Genomic DNA, 10,443 nt, shown 5'->3' on the forward strand with positions numbered 1-10,443 from the left:
TTATTGTGATTTAAGTTTTGGTATGCATGTACAGGTCACATTAATCCTCAAAATTTTGCTTAACAAAAAAGTCTATGAATTGGGTGACATTTAAGCCTTCAGTGGTAACAAACTGAATTAATCATGTTGTGATTAGAAACCAGTTCAAATGCCGTTTACAGCAGAAGAAAGTCAATGCCACAATATAATGCTATATAGCAAGCTACTCTTACGTACTTAGAGAGGTAATACCTGATGTGTCTTGTCTATATCTTATGGTAATTGTTGGTAAATATGAATTTTTAATGCCTGCCATCATGGTTGTTTTATACCTTTATTTGAGTATCTGTATTAAAGAACTACACTGCTAATAAATACCTTGATGCGGTGCCCAACAAGATGTTAGAAAAATTTAGATTGACTTGATTTGGACTCAAATCCCATTGAATAGACAATGGAGTGGCTTTGTCATAAATGAACTGCTGGTTTGTCTTCCCACATGCAACCCACAAACAAAGGAATGAGCAGAAAGACAATAAATACTTGTTCAACTCTCTTCAGACCCCCAACAGCAGAATACCATGTTTCTTCACTTCAGTGAAAGCATCACTGGATGCATACATACTGGATTTGCTAGACCTAGATTACTCAGTGTCTTTGGGCTGTACTCTTGGCCAATGCAAGTCAATTCCCTCTTCACTCTCCTCAGAATTCATGGACATATCTACCTATGCATCACTCATTTTTCCTTTGTATTATATTGTACGTTCTTCTCAAATTAGTAAAATATATGCCAGTATGTCTGGCAAAGTAGTGACTGCTTGAACCACGCAAGAGTAATGCTTAGCTCCTCTTTAAAATCAATTGTTAAGAATGATCTGGAAGATAAAGGAAGGGGGCACTTGAATTGCATTCTTGAAAAATAGCAAATGCGTGTGTTGCAAACAGGGAAGGACTAATTTAAAACACCTACTAGGATTGTAGCAACATGTGGAGATTTAAAACCAACGAGGCTATTGATTTCAGCATTTGGGATTGTGAAGAGAGATATCCAATAATGAAACCAGAGCAAAGGTAGTGTATAGTTCCTGACCAACAGTCAGCACTTGCTTCTTACTGATTGTGTGCACCTGAGAGACTAAGGTGGCATCATTTTCTTCTCAGTAGCCATGTAACATCATGCAGTCCTGACATTTGATTTGTTGAGGTCTATTTGTAATTTTTCAGAACTAATTATTGTGCTGTAAAGTTTTGATAAAACAACGTTGATTTACAGCCTCTTCCTGTTAATTTAGTAATGTGCCTACCTTTGACCATTGACCCTAGAATTATTTAGTCCAGATTATAGTCATTATTCTTCAAGTAAGAAATTCCTTTTCAGATACAACTGAAGCAGTATGAAGAAACCAATAACATGTCTATTAAGGACGATTTTCTAATAGCATGAAGTTTAAGTACTTTGTGGTAGTTTTCAAAGACAGCTTGTCAGGTGGCAAATGAATTATAAAGAACCTTTCACTGGAACGATCTTATTCACTTTTTAATTGGAGTTACTCAAAACCAGGTTGTACAAAACACTTCAAAATGAACAGCTCAGTCCTGTCAGAACAGAAGAAAAATACCATGTGACCTAAGAGTTTTTTGCTGAAATTGTAGTCTAATTTGCCAATATTTTACTTTTCAACTAATGAGAAAATCTAACAGTTCCTGTTGCAGAAGCGATTTCAGCATACATTACATTGCCATTTGCCTGCAGTTAACTACTTGCAAAGATACAGTTCTTTTTCATATTTTTCTCAGCTTGAGGTTTTGCAAGGCTTTAAGCTTTTTTTAGATTGCCTGATAAATAGATGGGTTTTTTTCTCACCTTTCTTTTTCTCTTACTCATTTCATATCAGAGAAGTGTAACTTTGTAGCTTTGACCATCATGCAAAAACTGTCATTAGAGTCCTATGAGGAAGCACATGTCCTAGTGATGCAAATTTACAGAACAGAAACAAAGGATCAGCAGCAGAGATTAAAAAAAAAAACTAGAAAATGTTCACCACCAGAATGGACTGTTTACAAGATTAAGAAATAATATTTCAAAACTCAGATAGAGGTGGATTTGGATTGCTGTATTTCAGAGTTCTGTGGTAACTACCTGCTAATTCATATACTGTAATATTCTAAAATTTTATTGTACCAAGAAGCAGATGATTATGAAGAAATTCATTGAAGTGTAATTACTGTAATCTTCAAAATAACTGCCAAGAGCCAGTTGGTAATCCTAGTTATTGAGCTACAAATTGTGAAGGAAAAATATGCTGTGATTTTAGACTAGCCAAGGTAAATGTTCTGTCTGATAACACCTCAGTCTACTAATAATAATGTCTCTCAAAAGCCCTTCCATCCCCAGATTTGTGTTCTGAGAGGTGATAATTTTGGTTGTACATACTGCACAAACTGGTTTTATGTTGTGCTAGGTAGAGAGGCAGAGGTAGGCTTATCCCAAAAGTATTTATGACCAGTCTTTTCCCCCATGACATACCTGCAGGAGCAGCTTAACACTCGGCTCTGCTCATAAAGGAGATCAAAGTATATGCATCTCAAGGAATTATGCTTCTCTTCTAGGTTGTTTGTTTGTAGGTCATGTTGACCTGGTTTGTTTTGTTTTCTCCAAAATATTATTGCACTGAGGAAATAAAATTCAGATGACAACTTCAGATCCACATTAAAAAAAATTATAATTTTTATACCTTCTTTCTGTGTGGGTTGGTACTTCTTTGCTTTCTTTGCTGAAAGTTGTCCTGTGAATTCTGATCTCCTACCTCACTGTCTCACTGCCTACAGACCATCATACATCCATGTGCATCACAAGTATTAATTAGTTTATCATGTCCTTGCCCTTATGAGGTTGGAAAATATTTCTTATCTCACTTGCACTGAATCTCTGTTGAGCCTGGATTATTTCAGTACCCTAGGGAAAAAAAGTGAGCAGGTTTTTAGGAGTGTAGAACGTGGAAGAGGGGCAAGTCTGAAAAAACCACAACTCCTACTGTGGCTGGTCCCACATCCTCTGTGGTGGAGCTGCAGCAAAGCAAGTGTAGATATGACTCACTTCCCCCTGTCCTGGAGTGAGCAATTTCAGTCTGTCTGAGAGCTGGGACTCCCAGCCACCCAGAAATGTCCTCTCCAGCACCTGAGGCAGGAGGGAGGGTTTGTTTGATCCTGCTGGCATCTTGTCTGTATTCTTTTCCACATAAAAGTGACGTAACAAAGACTGAGATGCAACGGAGTCTCACTTTCTTTGCACCATGTAGCTTGGTATCACTGTTTTAGGCTTTGCAGCTTGATTGAGAGGGGGAGAAAATATAGCATTGAAAGCAACTTTTAAGAGTTGTACGTTCCGCATACACAATATACATTTTTTTATTTGTACTTTTTAAAGTTCCCATAAGTAGGTGGGTGCTTGGAAAATAGGGCAGCATGATGAGAATGACTGTTAATATTAAACATGCTTTATATGCCATAGCTTTGCATAAAAATGTGTTTCAAAAATGGCCTTTTTCTGCCTCTATTTTATAGGCATCTTATGGTATATTACCATAATCAGTTTTTCTTAAGTCTGTTTTGGAAACCCCTTATTGTTAAATCATTTCCTTCCCTTTTTATAAACATATTTTTCTTACATTATCTGTCTGTCTCTGGGTAAATTAGCACATATCCAAGAAGTGACCTGTTCATTTTTAAAAGCTTACAAGAAGAGAGGGAGAAATGCTCAGTCAGTAATACTTTTGCATATTCAGCCTCTTGTAGCAAACAGAACCCAGTGGAACCTGGCATTTTTGAGAGCTATGAAGCACTGGGTAGCACTGATCCATTTTGGAGGCAACATAGTAACATCCTAATATACTTTTTATTGGAAAATAAAAGTAAGATAATTTTCTGTCTGAATATATAATGTACGAATGACTGCTTTTGAGACACTGATACATAAATTATAGATAGCTTTTCAGATTCTGCACTATGTATTATTAATTAAAAACTAAAGATCTTAATCTACATCTGAGTTACACCCTGATATCTAGGCCACTGGAGAACATATTACAGTGTTGGGGACTATATAACCCAGGCAGAATGCAATAAAATGCTGCCTTTTTGTTGTTTATGTGTAATATTTCAGTACATGAAATGCCCAGAACCTTCTCCTGTTACAGTGGACAGCAGGTTTTTTGCCTTATGAAGAGGAGGCGTGAACAAGAATAAAGCTGATGTTATATTTTCCTTCACACACACACACAGACATACAAAAGAAGAAATATTTGTATCACGCTTTGCCTAGATTATATAATTTCCCACATGGCACAGTGTGCTCTAGGAGATCTCTCTGTCCCTCACTCCCTCTTCCCCTCTCCTTTCTTTGGAATAGATTTTAATGTTGCTTGATGAGTGCTGTAGTTCCCTATTAGATTCTTTCTCAGTTACAGGTTTAGAGGACAAATGATGAAGACAAAGTTGCCTGATATTCTTAACAGCTGAGCTTCTAAAGTAATGTCAAAGAGATACATCGCAAAGCTCATAATCCCAGCAAGCCACAGGCAGCAGCAACTCCTTTTATGTTAACGTGGAAACAGCCTATCATAGGTGGCTGAGATGTTGGTTAGTGATTGTAGAGTCATATTGAAGAATATGCTCAGGGGATGTCCATTGCTTGTTTCTTGTAATCTGAGGAGGATGTGCTATAATCGACAAATTGTCTTGAATTTGTTGTGTAAGGCAAAATACAATAAAAGCTAATACCCAGCACATGTCTACAATCACAAATTTAACAGCAATCAGAATATGTCTGCCCAGTTCTGCACTTGACATTTTTTTTTTTTTGCTAGTTTTACAGGGAGACCTACAGATGGTTGTGTGTTTGTTTACATTCTGTGAATCAGTTGTAACTTCTATGGTAATACATGTTTTTGTAGTTTTTTATTTTTGCTGACAGAATTGTTCATGCTGGGACTGTTATACAAAAGAGCTATGAATCTCATGCAAAAGGCAAACAATACAAATGAAGATAAATCAATGTGCAAAAAACCAGACTAGAATGAAAGCTTCACACATCCTGTAGCTCCTGCACTGGAAACAGAGAAATCATTTTTTGAGGAATGGACCTCCTCCAAAACCTGTACAGATCTGAGGTGTTTATTGTCTCACAGACCAGATCTTGTCACAGCTTCCTTAAGCAAAGTTTCCAAAGGCTCCAGGGAATTGTCACAGCAAGACTCAACTCTCCAAAGTGCATACATGAGAAATTAAAATAAAAGTTGATGGCTTTAAGGATTTCACCCAGGGAAACTTATCTCAGGCAGTGAAAGTAACAACTGCTTATTTTCTTTTAGTGATAAGAAGGTAAAAAAGGTGCCATCTGCTGATGATCCAAACAAATAATTATTCCCCCATTATCTAGCACAACAGTGCTTGGAAGTAGCTGCCTTACTGAGCTCCTTGTTATATGTAGGCATCTTGTGTATGGAGTCCAGCTACCAAACAGCCCTCATGTGCATATTTGAATGAGTTTTTTTTCCAATGAATAATCTTCTTACATTTCATTGCTGACTAAATGAAAGTGGAAGGAAGGATTTGGGGGTGGTGGTGATTCTGTTGGACTGTAATGGGGTAGCTGCTGGGATTTATAGGTTGCCTAGCTTCATTTTCCTTAGAGAAGAAGCTGATTCAGCTATTGCTGTCATGGTTTATGCTGATGGCGGTCTGCCCACACAATCAACACAGTCAGAGCAATGTAGTCACCCTGTGATGCTGCTTCAACTGACTTAACTTTGACCTGCAACGTACCCACAGGTTTGGCTGCTTTGCAGGGGATGACAACAGAAGTGCCCTAACTAGGCAAAACCCCAGGATTTCCAAGGCCTCCACAGACCAAGCACAACAGTTGTCTCCATCCCTCACTACTCTCCTCCCCTCTGCATCACCTTCTTTTCTGCTGCCTCCTTCCTGTGCCTTTTATAGGAATTGGTAGGTCATGGCCTACCAGTGTTGACCTACCCTGCATGTTGCAGTGCATTGCAACGTGCAGAGGCAGATTAAGCTCTAATGGACCAGGGCATGAGTGTATGAATGGCTCAGAGAAGAGGGCATGCTATGGACTACACCTAGGTGAAAAAGGATGTGGCATTGTAGGGTAAAGAAAACTAGTGACCTTTTTCTATTTCCAGGCTCTGGAAGGGGCACACTGCCAGAAGCTTCTCGTCATACCCTGCGAGTTACCCTCAGGCACACAGTGATTCAGAGCTACACCACTGAGTCACAGTTCGCCAAAAGTGACTTTCATTAAATACTTTTCATGCAGCTTAGAGCTAAACAGGGTGGTATCAAGGTTAAAAATTATGCAGATCTGAAGACTGATGGAAACATGTCTGAAGTTACAGTACTTAGACGTAAAAACTTCGGAAGTGAGATTGAAATGGGGATATTGAGTTTAGAAGAAGGCCTTAGATATAGATGATGGAAGGTATCTGTCACCTTTATTTCAAAATTCCAATGCTTACTACTATCAGGGACAATGTTCTGGACTGGATGTACAAAAAATCAAATACAGAATTACAGTACCTTTCTTTCCTGCTTCTCTGTGCTCTAGGGGAGAACAGAAGTTAGCTTTTCTCCCTTATCAGTAATACATATCTCTTCCATCAGTTCATAGATGCAGGAATACACACATACATGTATTCTTGCAAGTAAGAGTCTTGTAATTGAGCCGTATTTCTCACCCACCTACTTCAGCAAGTATAAGCAAACAGTTTATGCAATTTTCAGTCTCATGTGCAGTTTTATGGTGCATGTGCTGATACAAAATCAAAGGATTCAGGCAATGCTGACTTTCCTGTCATGTTCCCATGCTTCAGAATAAATTGTGCTGTGCTTTCTGTTGGTACAGTGCAGTTCTGTGGGGCTTGCCTTTTAAATATACTGTTTCAAAACAGGTTTTTGGAAATAACTATTGTGGCAGCAGGATGCCGAGTGGTGTGTGGGCTGTGTGAAAGTGGCTCAGAGATGTGAAACTTGAGCATCATGGCTCATAGGGATTATTGGACACCAAGCAAGTAATGCAATAAAAGCTAAAAAGTGAAGGCAGTCAGTTGCTGACTTTTATGGTGTAAAAAACAAACAATTGTTCCTCTGAGCCCTTTCACCCATCATGTTTGTGCAGAACAGGGAAGATGAGACATGATGCGTAGCAACTGTATGCAATATTGTATATTTGAAATCCTCAAAGCTAGAGCCAGGTTTTCATCATGAAAATTAGAATTACAGTGCACACTGAGGAGCCATTTAGTCATATGGTTTTTTGTCTGTGGTTGTGGCTAGTGCTGCTTTAAGAGGAAGAATAATAATTATTGTACAGGCAGACAGCCTAGGTGGAAGCTATGGTGCCATGACTGTTTCCTAGTGTTTAACTAAAGCAACTAGAGATGAAAGATTTAGCTTAAAAAGCAGGCAGTAGTAAACCTAAAAACAATGGCATACTTGTGCTCCAGACAACTGTTCTTTCTGGAATTTTGGTGTGCTTTATTGGTTATGTACCAAGTTAAACAAGTCCAGTGAAAGCAGTGGAAAGATTCTTGTTGGCGTTAGTGGGTATTGGATCAGTCCTTTAGACCTGTAGCTGGCTTTAGCTGCAGAAGGATGCAAAATTGCATGTTGAAATATAAAAATATACTTATATATATGTATCAGAAATGCTTACACACACAAATATAAAAAATAAATATATAAAAACTTCTTAAAACATTTCTGAAACAACTGTGTAGAATAAATGGTGTTTGCAGAATATTGGTTTTAGTGGCAGTCAGTTGTTATGCTTTAGTTGCTATGCTGTTCATTAATAATTTGGTGCATTTCTTGCCAGCTAAACTCATGCCACACCACATGTACTACCTATTTAATATCTGGGACATGCATGTGCGGGCAATACCTTGAAAGGATTGTAGAGCCTTGTAATGGATTGTTTTCCTCCTGTATCTTTGATTAAATAAAATCAGGGCAGTTCAGAACTGAAATACATTAGAGTTGGTTTGGTTTTTTTTTAATTGACCCCTTCTAAGTAGTTTTACATATTTAGTTTGTTCCTTGTGAAATGTCAACACCATGTACATAGATTTATGTATATCTGTGGATACTGCATAGATGTGGTGTACATATACGGAGACAGGATTTTCAGTTACACATACCGATTTTATATGTCTCTTCTGTTTATTCTCTAAAAATTGAAGAGGAAAATAATTTTGGGTTAAACAGCATTATGTATATGGTAGACGATTATGTTTAAGTAGAGATCTAAAAATGAGAATACATGAATGCTATAAATATTGGCCATATTTTAAAATGAATAGACATAACACTCCTTCCCACATCCAAAGCTGCCACTTTATATTTGGAAAGAAAAGTGATACCTTTATGAAGCACACACATGCATCTTCTTTGCTAAGTTACCTCCTTATTCAGTGAAGACTGTATTCTCTCCACTTTCCACTCCAATTAAACTGTAGGGAAAAACTATATTCTTTAAATACAGCAGGCCTGTTCCCATTATTAGTATGTTGTAATGGAACCCAGCAGATGTTCCTACCAACACAACATTGCATCTCAGTTGGACATTCTTGTATAAATACTAAAAATACGTGCAAATACAATTTGATATCAAAAACATAGCAGCACATTGAAATACTTAGGTCACAAGTGGTGTGAAGGTTTTAAACTTAAAGAGTTTCTCTCTCTAACTTAGAGTTAGAAACTCCAACCTGAGTCCTGAGCTACCAGTACAATTTGTAATGTGAAACTACTGCAGGCCTCAGGAGATAATGTGAGTATTCAAACATTGCAGGTAACAAAGAATATTAAATTGAAGCTCCAAGTTAATAAGTTTTTAAATTATCTTCTTGCTGGTTTTGCCTATTCGAAAACTGCTGCTTTTTATTTAATTGGGTTGCATGGCTGTAGCAAGGCAGGTGGGTACAGAACATCATTTATGTCGCATGTTATGTGGGACACTGTGACACAACATTTCAGCGTCTTAGTGCAGGGAGAGAACAGAAGGACCCTGTAAAACATATTAAATGTTCAAAGAAACATCTGGGTGAAGAAAGATGAATGTCTCACTGCAATGGCCACGATGTCAGATCCCGAATGCACAGGCTTGTATTCAGGTGATTTAGGGCCCTTAAATACTACCTTTACTGCCTTCTGAGTACTTTTATTACTTGGATTAGGAAAGAAGATACCACTGACTTCTCTGAGTCAAATCTTTTGTTTGATCTAAACAATATAAGGTCTTCTGATGCAACAAATAAAATGCTCAGTGCAAAGCCCATGCCTGCATTCTTTTATGATCCATAAAGTTTTTGGGTGCTTTTCTTCCATTTGTAACTTGGCCATTTGAAACATTCATCAGAAGAGTCAGAAGGAGAAAGTATAAGAAATCCTCTTTGCGGTGTTTGTTACCCCTCTGAGCCTCTGAACCTGGATTGCTTTGGGTCAAACATGGTCCATGTGACTGTCAGTGCTGTATCAGTCCTTCATCACCACCTCTAGCAATGAAAACTGTAAGTCTTCAGAAAATCAAGCAGCTGGAGAGGAAACCCACATGTGTCTGGCCCCAAAGAATCACATGAAACTTAAAATGTACAAGAGCTGTTTGATTCTTTATGATTACTTTCTAATCATAGATGCTCTCAGAGGTAAGTCAGAACTGCACCATGCAGAAGCTTCCGTTTCTTTAGAAGTGAAAACTGTGATTCTCATGGACTCTACTGACTGAAGTACTTGACCCATAAGAAAAAAATAGCAAATACTATGAGATTTTCCAGGAACACAGCAAATTGGCAAAGTTGCAGAAGCAATTAAACTGAAGCTGTTCTAGTCACTGCTCAAGGGATGTCCTGTAGTCAGGGTAAGGTAATATCGGACCTTTATTTTTTTAAAGGAAGCTGCTTAGCCCTCTGTACTCCTCCTTCTGCCAATCTATGCTGTTGTCGTGTGAAAAATGGAAGAAACATGCTTGAAATTAAGTTTCCTGACAGACTGAAACTTATAATTGGCAAACTGGCCCAATCATAGTGGCTATTTCTTCAAAAGTGTAGAAATGAGAAACCAAACCCTTCCATTTTTTATGACCTGTGGCAATTTTTCCAATTACCTGAGACATTTATAATGTGAGATGACATTGGGAAAGATACATAAAGGACCTGAGGACTTATAAAAATACTGTAAGCAAGAACAATTTTATGGTAGCCTACCAGTAGCTGGAGTCAAAGGTGTGAGTGAAGACACTTGACTTTAGGATACCCCAGTGCTTTCGTTCCCCCTAATTGTCAGGCCCAAGACATATATCTTTTGACTTTTGCAATACATCCAATGGTTACAGGATTGAGCAGAAATCCTAGCCTGGATATAGGCATCTAATGAGCTTAATTGCCC

The sequence above is a fragment of the Phalacrocorax aristotelis genome, chromosome 4 (genome assembly GCF_949628215.1).
Source record: "Phalacrocorax aristotelis chromosome 4, bGulAri2.1, whole genome shotgun sequence".
In the NCBI taxonomy this organism is placed as follows: domain Eukaryota; kingdom Metazoa; phylum Chordata; class Aves; order Suliformes; family Phalacrocoracidae; genus Phalacrocorax; species Phalacrocorax aristotelis.